At 36.9% G+C, this 14,856-nt stretch overlaps 1 long non-coding RNA gene across 2 annotated transcripts in view; it reads right to left on the bottom strand.

Annotated features, from left to right (window-relative positions):
- Window positions 1-14,856, bottom strand: part of LOC145247246 (uncharacterized) — a 217,664-nt gene that overhangs the window by 142,000 nt on the left and 60,808 nt on the right. The window contains exon 1 of one of the 2 annotated variants that reach the window (XR_013863216.1): window positions 2,870-4,046. The exons of the other annotated variant lie outside the window; for it this stretch is intronic. This is a non-coding gene — a long non-coding RNA (uncharacterized LOC145247246). Of the gene's footprint in view, window positions 1-2,869; window positions 4,047-14,856 lie in introns of those variants that run through there. 2 annotated transcript variants of the gene reach the window in all.

Here is a 14,856-nt window from a genome sequence, read left to right as displayed (position 1 = left end):
TTGTGTTCTTGGTCACGTAAAGTTAATGACGTAACAAGACAGTTAGAGATACACGTAGAGAGTTAGTTCGATACCTAACGCGTTAGCAGATATATGGGGGATAGTATTTTAAGGTTTGGATTTGACACCGTGGAAGTCAAAAGGGCGAAATGGCAAAATGTAGACTTCTATAATTATGTCATAACTCCGAAAATGGAACGATCATGGAAATAAATGATTATAGTCAATATCTAATTCACGTTTCCCTTTTCGAATGAAATGCATCTTTAACTTCAGTAAGACGAAAGAAACTTTGTGAAGGCATGTGTGTTTTGCTAGTGATCCCACCGACAATGTTATCCGTTCCTTTGGTAAAGACTGTCTGTGTAAGTTGTCATTGTTAATAATTGTTATAAACGCTTATATAAAAATATCCACACACGCGAACACTAGAGACTTTCAATAGACGTTATACGCACAGTCAGGAACATGTTAAAACACGTATATGGGGGGAATCCTTCAGTCTTTGACAGACTATGGGTACCCACAAAGGGGTCCTTGCGCGTGAATTTTTTGTTGCAGGAGGTGCGCAATTTCAAACCACACATCTGAGTTGACATTGTTTAATACCAGTGGCAAGTGAAGTGTGTGTACAGGACGACTAGAAACAAATGCCGAGATAAGCGGGGAGCACATACTGTACCTAGAATTCCCAAATGGTCACCCATCTTGCACTAACCAGGCTACACGTTGCTTAACCGGTGATCTCACGGAGAACCGGTGTGGCAACGCGATTATGTCGTACATACATATATATATATAATATATATATATATATATAGACATGTCACAATTTAAAGAGAAATCAGCTGTATATACCCTGTTTATATACACTAACTTCCGCTATATAACATTGTCAATAATTATCCTAGTCAAACATTTATGCATTAAGTCTTGGCTTATATTGTAGTCGCTGGGGCCGCTATTAAATGATCAAGCCAAGACACGTACATATATTGACGGCTCACGTGGGGAGTTAATGTGTAACATCAACATTTAAGTTATGACGTTGGCATGAAGACAATGAATGAAGTGTGTGTATATATATATATATATATATATATATATATATATATATATATGAAGGAAAATCGAAAGAAAGAGAAGAGGGAAAATGAAGAAGTAAAAGGAAATGACGCGTAGCAATTTGAAAGGTACGCTCGACATGCACGCGCATCTGCTCTTTCTCCGACTACCTGTTTGAACGCAAGTCGTCCGGCCCGTGAGTTCTAGAGAAAATTAGGCAAGATCTCAGCTGGTTGTAACTAAAACAAAAGACTTCCATCCAATGAGAACAATAAAGAAAGAGGGTAAATGTTTTTGTGTTGTAAATACGTGGCGGCGACTGGTGTGGTAAACTAAGAAAATAAATACTTGGATTACGTAGCTTATCTCGTGCTATTCTGTGAAACATTTGCTGGTGTCCAACTCGTTATTAATGAGCTTCAGCCTGCTGCATCACAGATTGGGATGAACTAAGAAAATACCTGTCGTTTTCAATTGCTATATTCTTCCATATGGTGAAAGTTTTAAATATCTTGGCGCCATCATCACAGTCACGTGTTTAGATTTAGCTAACATCAAAGTGTGAATTGACCTTGCCCGCCATTCCTTCTGCAGACTAAAATAACGGCTCTAGTCACGTCTGAGATAAGGCACAACACAAAAATACAAATATTAACGATCTTTGTCCATGGCACTGAGCTAATGACGAAGATGGAAAACGTTAAGTGATTGAAAAATTTAGATCCCACTGCCTGCATCGCATGTTACCTGTCTGAGAATAGCACTTTCTATCAAATAACGCAGTATGCTTTCGCTGAAAAATTAACTACCTCCGAAACGTCATCCTTACAAGATGTTTGTGCTGGCTCTGTCTTGCATTTTTCCTCAACGAGAAAAGTTTATCGCCTAACACGTAATTCACATCTGTTGCAAACATTGCTGGAAACATGGTTGGATCCTCCTACCGCTCCAGTAGGTATCTCTCTGCCGATGCAAGCCTCATCCTTGGTGTATGGTAACTATTTCTAGTTAATTTATTTACTGTTAATTTCAGTGACCAGTAGTTTGAGAGTTTATCGGTTAAATATTTATAAGCAGACAGACACACATACATACATTTATTGTTTTATTTTATATAGCTTATACATTTAAGAGTTCATCAAAAGTATGAGGTCTTCTCACCCATTATCAGAAGCTACTAGTTTTTCTAACTTCTCTTTTGTGTCATATCTGGTGTTAAAATTTTTCACCTGTACGCGATCCTTATTGTATAACATTCCTACACACACACGCGCGCACACACACACGCACACATACACACATACACACACACATACACGCATACACACACAAACACATACGCACACACACACACAAAAACACACACGCACACAAACACATGCGCACACACATACAAACACATACACACACAAACACATACACACACATACGCACACACACATACGCACACACACGCACACACACACATGCACACATACATATTCTCGGGGTGACAACATAACATTACCCGGGTGTTAAATGTTTAACATAAACAATAAATTTATGAATGTATCGTCTTTTAGCGAAGTATATTTAGAGTTACGTCACTTTAATTAATTTTAAGTTATCAGTACTAAACTATACTAGTCAGTTGTTGATGTGCTAAAAAGACTCGTGCATGCGTAGAGTCGAAATTGAGACATTATTACATCTCAACATTATTACATTGTTACATGTCAACATTATTACATTATTACATTTGAGACCCACACGTTGTATGCAAGCCCCCGCAAGAACACAAAAACAAGAAAAGAATTCGACTTACTTTTTTCAGTTGAAATAACAGACATTTATTTACAGGTACTTCCAGAATAACTCTTTGCTTCTTGTTCAAAAGGTGTCACATACTCCAATATGTTCAACAAGAATCCGCCGCGTCGAACACGTGGTACGCTGCCTTTGTCTAGCCGTGTTTAAGATACGTCTTTTCTTTCTTTCTTTTTTTTTGCGCTCTCCGGCTACGTGTTTAACACGTCTATTTCTGCTTTGTCTATCTCGAACACGTCTTGAATACCTGCTTCTCTGAACAGGTGTGTTCTTTTTTTTTTTCATTTCTGCTATCTCGTGTTTCGAACACGTCTCAAATACCTCTACATCTCGAACGCGTCTCAGATACCTGCTTCTGTGAACATGTGTGTTCTTTTTTATCTTTACCGTCACATAAAACAGCCGGCTTGGTCATTTGCATGGGGTTGCTGTTGTTGCTGCTGCTGCTGCTGCTGCTGTTAACCCAACATCAGCGGCTTTGTTACATAGCCAGACGCATCTTAGTACTTTGTATAAATGTTTACCCACTATGAAATCAGTTGATCATCAATCCAGACAGCTAGCCATTTCAAGATTACCCTTTCTGTGTATAAATAAGTTGGGTGTCATCGCACATTTTCCGATCCAAACAGCTTCCTGATATGTTCATATGTTCACTTACTTGTCTGACGTGATCTTCCGATTGGGGTACATTATTTACTGTAGATGATTTTCAAATCTAGAAGTCGCTTGAATCGGTGAATATGCGGGTATACCGTAAGTTGTATATTATTTTACATGCTCAGTGTTCTTCGCGTTTACCCTGGCATGTCATGTCCGTACTCGATTGTGTTAACCAGGAGATGGCAATACTTTCGCACCGCGCAGTAAGCTAAATCATGTGGGTGACACTTCAATTAAGTTTTTAGTGAAGAAAAAAAACTTGATATCACAGCATGCAACATTTGTTTTTTCAATTATTAAGAATCGACACCAGTTTTCGAATGCTGGAAATGAAATTAAACTAATAAAATATATACAAACAACTGATCCCCTCCTCTCGTGTTTAAACTATATTATTTGTAATACTATTTTGCATATATATTTCAAGTCTATTTACATGTAATCGACAACGTAAGTATAATCGCATCTTCTTCTTTTTTTCAGTGAAAAATGTGGACTAAAGATTTGCTCACTTGCTTAGATGGGATCATAATTCCAAGATTTCGTCAGTAACAGAGCAGACGAATTTTAGCCACGCAAACAAAAAAACGCGATTCAGCTCCTTACCCCCTCTCTTTTTTCTTTAGCATCCTCTCTCCACCTCCCCCTCCTATATCCATATATCTCCACTCACGCCTACCTGAATCTGCTACCCCCACACACACAATACAATCTACTGTATTTTAACTTTCAAAACTGAAATATTGTCGATACCCGTCTCCCTCCCCTTATTATTTCCTACCCCACCTTCTTTTTCCGTATTTCTTCTAAAACACTTCTTTAAAAGCACTTCTTCCAAATACTAACAACCATTTCTGTAAGGTCTGACGAGGCTGTTGGATCGTAAACGTGGTCCAACATCCGAAACATATATAACTAAACAGATAAAACGGTAATAAAAAATAAAACATATATATATATATATATATATATATATATATATATATATATATATATATATATATATACTAGTGGGTCTCTCGGCGTTGTCTGGTCGTAAAATACGCATAAATATTATATTTATATTCATACAGAAACTGAGACATGTGCAAGCGAGTATAATGTTTTTTTTCTAAACTACTCATTTATCATAAGTAAAAAAAAAAATACTGCAGCTTGGATCGAAACCAAAATCTTAAAAACAATGAGTCAAGTACTAAATCCCTTAGGTCAGCTTGACACGACCTTTAAAAAGTGTTTCCAAATCTACTTATTCTTAACATAAGCAATTTCTCACGTGAAGGATTCACGCATGCACATTCGTGGAACAGTTGACAAATAAACACCCGATGACCCCCCCCCCCAAGTAAATATTTTTCAATTTTGATCCCTTAGCAGCCCGTTTCTTCCAGACAAAAACCAATTAAATTTTTTTTTCAGATGTCTGAATACCCTATATATCAAATTTGAATTTTTTAGATCCAAAATTCGTTGAGTATATAGGTTGAGAATTATCCTCACACACACATTCTCGTTTATCTATCGGTCTATCTTTCTATGTATGTGTGGGTGTGTAATATGTCTATTTATACAGAAATTATTAGCTACATATATGCATACATGTTTTCAGGCACCCTACATCATCAGGCTTGAAAAAAGCTGTCTTTCTGTTTGTTATTCTACTGACTAAATTAAAGGACATCTTTTATCAGAAGGAAAAAACAATAGCAACGAAACTATTATGAATGGAAGAAGGGTGTGAAGGGGAGGGTGGACACACGTGTACTTGCTGCTGACCACTCCCTCTGCCTTCGCACGTGTCCACCATCTCTTTCACATAATCTCGCTCATTTATAGTAGTTTCGTTGTATCTATATTTCCTTTTGGTAAAGTTATATAAAAACGTAGCTTTTCTTTATATAAAAGATGCTTGTGAATTGAGTCCGTAGAATGACATTGTCTTTCTTGCCTAACGATATAGAAATATATATATAAGAGATCGCTACAGAAACATGTACGCACATATGTAGCTAATAATGTTTGCATGAATAAACATATAAACCCGCTTTGTTCATTTATCGAAAACTCTCGAGGAATGTATAGGAAACTAAAATTACACAATAATTGTTCATATATATATATATATATATATATATATATATATATATATAAATATATATATATATATATATATATATATAAAGAGAAAGAGAGAGAGAGAGAAACGTTGGACTGAAATACATAAGGCACAGGGTTCGAGTCCTAATAACAGTCAAGCTACGCTGAAGAGGGGTAGGGTCTCGAAACATGCATGTGCGTAGATTACTGTTTTACCAACAATCACGAGGTTGTCTCCTCAGCAACCGACAAGGCTAACATGCTTGCCAGTCGGTTTGCCTCAAACTCCACACTGGACCCTTCCAACCACCCCCTACCTGACTTTCCTATGCGGACAGACGCCACACTAGACGATCTGAAAACCACCCCTGCTCAGGTGCATGCTATCATAAAAAACCTTGACACCTCAAAAGCATGTGGACCCGATCTTATCCCAGCTGTGCTATTAAAAAAGTGCTCAGTCGAAGTAGCTCCAGTTCTCTCCAAACTCTACAACAAATGTCTTAATGAAGCTTGCTTTCCGGGCTGTTGGAAAACTGCTTCTGTTGTACCAGTATTCAAGAATTCTGGCGAAAGGACAGACCCATCAAATTATCGCCCCATTAGCCTCCTCCCACTTTTTGCCAAAATATTTGAGACCATAATTAACCATGCTCTAGTCCATCATCTTACAGATGCTAAACTACTGACTGACAAACAATATGGATTTAGACAAGCCCGTTCCACAGCAGACATCCTCACCGTGATCTCTGAACGTATATACCAATCACTGGACAAAGCGGGGGAAGGCAGAGCGGTAGCTCTAGATATATCTAAGGCTTTTGACAGGGTATGGCATGAGGGTCTCCTCAGGAAGATTAGATCTTACGGTATCACTGGTAGAATACTTAACATAATTAAATCCTTCTTAGATAAGAGAAAAATCCAGGTAGTCCTCGACGGTCGCACATCTAAACAATATGATATAAATGCGGGAGTGCCCCAGGGTTCTATCCTTGGACCTCTATTGTTCCTGATATTCATAAATGACCTCCCCGACAACATTGCCTCTGAGATGGGTATATATGCTGATGACACTACACTCTATGGCAGACACGACAGGAAGACGAATGAACACATTTCTAAAGAAATGGCAGAAACACTAGAGGAAGACCTCCAATCTGTAGTGGAATGGGGACAAAAGTGGTAGGTCGCGTTCAATGCTGCCAAGACTAAACTAGTTTCATTCAATAATTACAAGAAACCCTCTCTACCACCAATAGCAATGGCCAACGACTCTTTATCTGAGAGTCCATCTTTCAAACTCCTTGGCCTAACGTTCACAGGAAACATGAGTTGGAACAATTACATTGAAGGCATTGCCAGGGCCGCTGCAAGAAAGGTAGGCTCTCTCTACCGTGCTAGAAAACTACTAACACCCGAAAGTATCCTGTACCTCTATAAGGCCACCATTCGCCCATGTATGGAGTATTGCTGCCACATCTGGGCTGGTGCATCTGCTACTAGTCTCTCGCTCCTTGACAAGGTTCAAAAGAGAGTCGCAAATCTGATAGGCCCTGAACTGGCATCTAAGCTTCAGCCTCTGTCCCATCGACGAAATGTTGCATCCCTCTGCCTGTTCTACAAGTATTTTAGTGGTGAATGCTCTGATGAACTGCAATCACTTGTGCCCCCACGACGCGAGCACCCTCGACAAACCCGACAGGCTACTAGATCCCACCCCCACACTGTAGAGGTCCCTAGATGTAAAAGATCTTTTTACTCCAATAGTTTCTTCCCCAGAACCGCAAGACTCTGGAATTCCATTCCAGGTCCCTGCTTCCCCAACAGTACTGACGTGCAGAAGTTCAAGTGTAACGTGAACCGACACCTTGCTGCCCAAATCCCTACATAGTACCCCAGTAGTTGTTGCCCCTGATAGTAGCCCCCTACACCAAAGTGGCAATTTCCCTTGTTTGGGGTGAAAATGTAATAAAAAAAATAAATAAATAAATAAATAAAAATATTATGTGTTTACGTCCAAAATAAAAAAATGGGCAATTTCTAAAAAAAAAACAACAAAAAACATCCGATCTTCAGGGTGAAGACGCTAACCTCAATATCGTTTAAAAAAATCAACAAAAAAAGCCACGTATATAGATATATATATATATATATATATATATATATATATATATATATATATATAAATTACGTTGTCTGTCTGTGTCTCTGTGTCTGTCTGTGAGTGAGTTTTTTTTTTTCATTCTATGAACACTAAAACGGCTGAGCTAAGATATTTTTATGCGCCTGGCAGTGTTCTTAGATAGCTTTTGTATCGGAATGTCTTCGATAATCGAAATAATCCGAGGAAAGAAGGAATAGGCGATTTTGACAAAAGTTAACACTTTACAGATCCTATATATATATATATATGTGTGTGTATGTGTGTGTGTGTGTGTGTGTGTGTGTGTGTGTGTGTGTGTGTGTGTGTGTGTGTGTGTGTGTGTTCAAGTCTGAATTTAATTTAATTTTTGCTGGATATCTTTTCAATTCGCCGAACGTTTTTTTTTATGTCGGCTGGCATGTTGTATATTATGGCTCCCAAAAGTTGTTGTTCAGCCATGATCTTCTCAAACACTTTCTATCTTCACATCTGATCGCCGCTAGGAGCGATTGTTTTTGTTGTTATTTTCTTTATTGAGGCTTTGTGTATTTAGAGTTAGTTTTTTTTTTTAATATATTATTGGTTATAAAGGTACGTGCAGGATGGGTTGGGGGAAATTATTTTTATTTTTAATTTCGATTTACTTAATTTATATTTTATTTATTTAGTTTCTTGTTAGTTAATGAATACAGTTAGTTTATTTGTTCCGGTGTTAAATGTGATCCGGTTAAAAAGCTGCTGATAAACCGGATCTCATTTTATACCGAGACAAATATACTAACTGTATTCAATAACTAACAAGAAACTAAACAAATAAAATACATAAGAAAATCGAAATTATTTTTTTTAATTCGCCCCTACCCATCCTGCCCCCACTTTCATAAACAATGAAATAAAAATAACTATAAATACAAGAAAAAAAGAGATCAAGTGGAATTTGTTTTACAAGTCTAAATTCCATATATATCAAGTTTCATGTCTGAGAGCCAAATATTGATAGAGTAGTTTGGTAGAAATTGTTCCTAATACAACAACTCTTGGGAGCCATAATATACAACATGCCAGCCGACATAAAAAAAAACTTGGTCGAATTGAAAAGATATCCAGCAAAATCGGAAAAAGAACTCTGTCGTGTTAAATTCAGACGTGCTTGAACACACACACACACACACACACTCACACACACACACACACACACACACATATATATATATATATATATATATATATATATATATATATATATATATATATATATATATATATATGAGATCTGTAAAGTGTTAACTTTTGTCATTTTTTATTTTGGACTTACAGACAAGGTCACATGACTATTTCATTTAATCACATGAATTAATAAATGAAGATATAATTTTATGCGGAAATTTTCAGTATTTACGTAAACAGTGCTCAATAGATAGGTAGCTTAATCGTCATATATATTTTCATAAATTACTATATATATATATATATATATATATATATATATATATATATATATATATATATATATGTATATATCAGATCACCGAAGTTAAGATACGATGGGCCTAGTCAGTACCAGTTAAGTGTTCATTTGGACTTCCAGGTGCTGTATGTGCTCTCTGCTTATCTCGGCATTGTTTCCAGTCGCTTTGGAGATTGTGTAACCCTTGCCACACAAATACATGCGCAACTGCCCCTACTCGGGGTATCTTTGGTATCATTCATGCGACTCTATAAGTCACTCCGTCGGTCGGTCGGTCGGTCTCTCAGTCTGTCCGTAACACTTTTTTGCTTGGCGTTTTTGGTTAAGATCAAATGTCTGTTGTTAAGCTTTTTTGTTTTTTGCCTTTTGGCCAAGATCAATGTGATTCTTACCACATGCTCTACTTATGTTTGTAACTTTGTGATATAAAGTGGGGAATCACTTTTCTGTATTAATTTAATGTAATATGATCACCCACTTTACAACCAGTCAGTCTCAAAGCCATTCAAGTCATTGTCCAAATCATTCAAGTTGTTTTTGAAGGATTCCAGTTATTTTTTAAGCATTCAAGTCATTCTTAAGGTCATTCAATTCATTTTTAATTTCATTAAAGTCATTCTAAGTCATTTACTTTTTATTTATGTGAGTCATTTCAGCCCATTTTTCGGTCATTTTAGTTTATCTTTCAGAATTTCATGTCAATCATACATTCACGCATTCATTCATTACACGAGACTAATGGCTATCGGCCTTGGCTTTTTTCTTCACATTACTTTTTTTTTAATCAAAATGCTATCGTTTGCTCCTGATTAGGATGGCGAAAGACGTCTCGGATCTAAAAATACTGTCTTCTTCGTCCCATATAAATTTTGTACCCCAAATATACTTTTCTCATATATATATATATATATATATATATATATATATATATATATATATATATATATATATATATATACAGCAATCCGATCAACACAAGTAATACGAACAATAATCTCAAAGATTCAGAACTCTTAGAATCAAAGATGTTTGTACTTTCAAGGCAGGGCCGTTTTTGTTTGTTTGCTTGCTTGTTTGTTTTTTGTTTTGTTTCAATTTCGCGCAAATATATACGGTGCCTTAAATAAGTTTCCAGACTTTTTTATATATGCTATTAAAATTGTCATAGACTTTGGAAAATTCAGTATGTTCTTGTTATACATCTTATGAGATGACTGACATTTTTTATGATTTTAGGTTCAAATTAACAGCTACTGCAGGAATTATAATACACCCTACTGAAATCTGGTTGTCACATCTGATAAATTTCAAAAATGCAATCTGGACGTGAGGACACTTTAGAAGAACGATATGCAATACAATTCTGTATTAAACTTGAAACAAATGCCATCAAAAATGTATGGAAGGCTTCAGACTGCTTTTAAACCATCTTGAATGAATCAAGTTTTAAGTGGCATAAGAGATTCAAGGAAGGCAGCGGATCCGTGAGGGATAATGAAAGGGTTGAGAGCAGTAAGGAAGTATGAATACCGGAGTTGATTTTCATAATAAAGAATTTGGTGCAAAAGGACCGTCATGTGAAAGCTCGAAACTAATCTTTTACTTTTTTCCTGCATAACGAAACGGATCTGTAAAAATGTACCGAAATGTTAACATTGCTCGAAAAGTAAATATTTGGATCTTCTTGGAATATAACTATACTGTTATATATATATATATATATATATATATATATATATATATATATAGAGAGAGAGAGAGAGAGAGAGAGAGAGAGAGAGAGAGAGAGAGAGAGAGAGAGACACTGCTAATACTAATAAGAATAATTGTAATGGAGAAATGCGGTTTTTCTTACCTTAAATGTTAGCGAAAGTTTACAGAAAAGTTGGCTGCGATTTCTTTTCTTATTGACGCAGCGTTCAATGTTTGACTGCGGAAGTCAACAGGTCGTACCGGATCGTGAAAAGATGTCGATTTGATCACGATTTGATCGGGTCGTTATATACAGGTAGCGTAACGAGAGGGTCGCCACGATGGGCTTATTGAATCAGTTCGGCTGGACGGAGGTGATATACATCCGGCAGATAATCGGCGCCATGCCTGCCCGAACAGAATGACACAAGAATTCGATCTTCTCGGCAACAGACAGCACGGCTCTTCATCTCGTGCTTTCAAGGTTTTCGGAAGGAAAAAACTTTTAATACCGACACTCTATCACCCTCCTTTTGACGTCGATTCTCAAGGCCGACTGTAACGAATTAAACTTAGACGATAAATTAAAGGCGAGCGTTGATTGAAAAAAAAAAAAAAAGTCGGAGGAGAACCAAGCTGTTTCAGGTTGAAAGTTCTTTTGCTATTCAACGCCGGAGAAAGAATACTGTCTATAAATTCCGGTTCTCTGGGGGGAAATTCATGCAAATTAAGGCAAATCAAGTCGTGTGTTATGATTAATATAAACATCTATTATCAACACCATTACTGCACTGTAATAGTGTATACTTTTGTTCCAATGGGCTTGCTTATACACAATTATATATAATTACTAGCAGACCGTCACGCGCTGCCCGGTCGTAAAATACGCATGAATATGATATTTTAATTACTCGAACTGAGGTCGAAACAGAAACTTAAACACAGTGAGTCAAGTACGATAACCATTAGACTAACTTGCCACGCGCTTTAAAAGGTGTTTTCAAGCCTAATTAGTTTTGCGCAGTCGTGAAACAGTTGACAAACAGATAAACATCTGATGACCCCCAAGTACCATTTTTTTTTACCCCTTATAAGCCTTTTTTGCCGGATTAAAACAAATTAAAAGGTTTTCACCAGTCTGAATACCCTATATACCAAATTTCAAATCTGTAGATCAAAATATATTGAGTATATACTGGGAGAATGTATATATATATATGTGTGTGTCTATGTGTGTGTGTGTGTGTGTGTGTGTGTGTGTGTGTGTGTGTAGGGAGACCAGACGTTGCTCGGGATTGAATGATGATCAACGAATGTTTCACTTTCCCATATTTTATTGTCACCAAAATTAGTGAAATCGCACATTTTTCAATCAAAACAATTGATTGCCTGCTTTAATTAGGGGCCAATCGCGGTGCCCCGGTAGGAAGCTTCACATGCTTCCCCGCCGTGACTTGGTCCACAAGACATTGCTTTTACATTGCACTGTACAGAACCTACTGTTGATTTTATGAAATTATTGTTTATATATAATCACTAGAATTAAAGACAAGTACCATGGTTAAATTGTTCTTTATACATAAACATTCAATTTCGACCGCGCCCCTGTTATATCAAAGAACTTACTGTTGATTTTATATGTCGGAGCTTTCTGCTTGTGCCATAATAAAACTTCTCAAATGCATTTTTTATATTAGGCTGTATAAGGCGTTAGCTTTAGCCAAAATCGCCTGTTTCTTTTTTCGTCGGTCTTTTTTAGTTAATAATTATCGATATTTATTGGAGGCATTCCGATAGAAAACCTATCTAAGAACACTACTAGATGCATAAAGTACATTTGTGTTAAATTTCAAAACAATCGGCCCAGCCGTTTAGCGGTCCATGGGAAACGAACTCACACGCACACGCGCACACACACACACACACACATAGACAAAAGTTCCTTTTCTAGATAGATAGATAGATAGATAGATAGATAGATAGATAGAACGAAAATCGGGAAAGAAGGACGCGTGTACTTATATATTAATGATTACTACGTGCTAAAATGCGGGCGAAGAAAAATGAAAACAAAGAGCAAATAACTCCTTTCTTATAATAAAAACGCTCAGGGAGCAAAAAAAAACCAGAAAGAAATTAATCGCTAATAAAAAATAAATACAAATTCAACAATCTTATATTAATATATATATATCTATAATATAAAGCTGAACGTCTGTGTGTGTCTGGTCACGAATAGGCTCCCATATGGTTGACTATTATAGAAAACTGATCACATATAATGATAGAAGATGTATCGAGACACAGGAATGGGTATGGTTGATCTGTCATAATGATGATTCATTAAAATTGTGGGGTCTACGTACACGCCTGGTCCACAAAGTATGGAAATAAAAAATTTAAAAATTAAAAAAAAACGTTTACAAGTGTTTTGATATAGATGTACATAATAATACTTTGATAAGTATGTTTTATCTTAAATAGGGATGGTATAATAAAATTGTAGGGTCTGCGTTCGCGCCTGGCCTCCATAGAATGGAAATAGGCACAAATTTTAATAAAGACTTTTCATATCTATCTGCGTAAGTATACTTTTATAATTATGTTTCAGTTTGAAGAAATATGGTATAATAAAATTATGGGAGTTCGTTCGCGCCTGACCTCCAAAGAATGGAAATATGTCACAAAGTTTAACAACGTTTTTTAAATATAGATCCACAGAATATAAATAACCTTCTTAGTGACACACAATATGGTTTCCGCTCTGCAAGATCTACCGCAGATGTGCTGACGGTTATATCCAACAGGATTAGTGAATCTCTTGACAAAGGCTTCCTTTCTAGGGCAATTGCTCTTGACATATCAAAGGCCTTCGACAAGGTATGGCATAAGGGTCTACTTCACAAGATTTCCAGCTACGGTATTACTGGAAATGTTTTCTCAATCATTAAATCATTTCTCTCCGATAGGCTCATAAGAGTAGTGGTAGATGGACAAAAATCGGAGGCCTGCAATATAAATGCTGAAGTCCCTCAGGGGTCAATCCTGGGCCCAACTCTCTTCCTGATCTACATCAATGACCTCCCTAAACACATACTTAAATCATTCGTTGACATCTATGCTGATGACACGACCATCTACGGCAACACATCAAAGGCTGTAAATGACAAAGTCCTCTCTGATTCTCTCTCCTCTGATCTCGAGCGCGTGGTTCAGTGGGGGAAGATGTGGCTGGTTACCTTTAATACATCCAAAACCAAACTCCTATCCTTACATCATCAACGCTCTGATCCCCAGCTGGCATCAATTGAAATGGATGGCTCTCGTCTGGGTGAGGCCCCGTGTTTTGACAAGCTTCTGGGTTTGACCTTTACTCCTGATCTGAAATGGAACACGTACATCAAGTCTGTTGCCAAGGTCGCTGGAAAGATGGTGGGATCCTTCTACCGCTATGGGGGATGCCAAAAAAAAGGGACGATTAAAACCAATAATTTAATTTAATACATCGTGTAAAAGGCGATTAAAATAGAATCACGAGAGAAAAGAATGGGGAGCTGATCCAACTTCTCCGAAGAGATTTAACGCTTTTAAGAATTCCTTCTGCCGGCACAAAGGTTTACGAATTGCAATAGAGACAGATTCTAAAATTTTAAAATGATTTTTAGAATCCGTTCTATGAACCACTCTATTTTATACTGATTGGTACAACACGGATTCTCAACCAGATGTTGGCCAATAGCGGAGTCCAAAACTGCAGATGAAGGGTGACTCAGAGATCCCACTCTACCCTGTCTACTCTTGGATGGAACGTGCTGGCTTATACGAGTCTGCAAATGCAAGCAAGTTCGCGCGACATAATCAGCGTTACACATGCATTTAAATTGATAAATAATGTTACCATTTTGGATGTAAGGCAGGT

Source organism: Euprymna scolopes, chromosome 25 (genome assembly GCF_053919585.1).
Source record: "Euprymna scolopes isolate OS-2025 chromosome 25, ASM5391958v1, whole genome shotgun sequence".
Taxonomy (NCBI): Eukaryota; Metazoa; Mollusca; class Cephalopoda; order Sepiida; family Sepiolidae; genus Euprymna; species Euprymna scolopes.
This window is presented reverse-complemented; position numbering and strand designations above follow the sequence as displayed.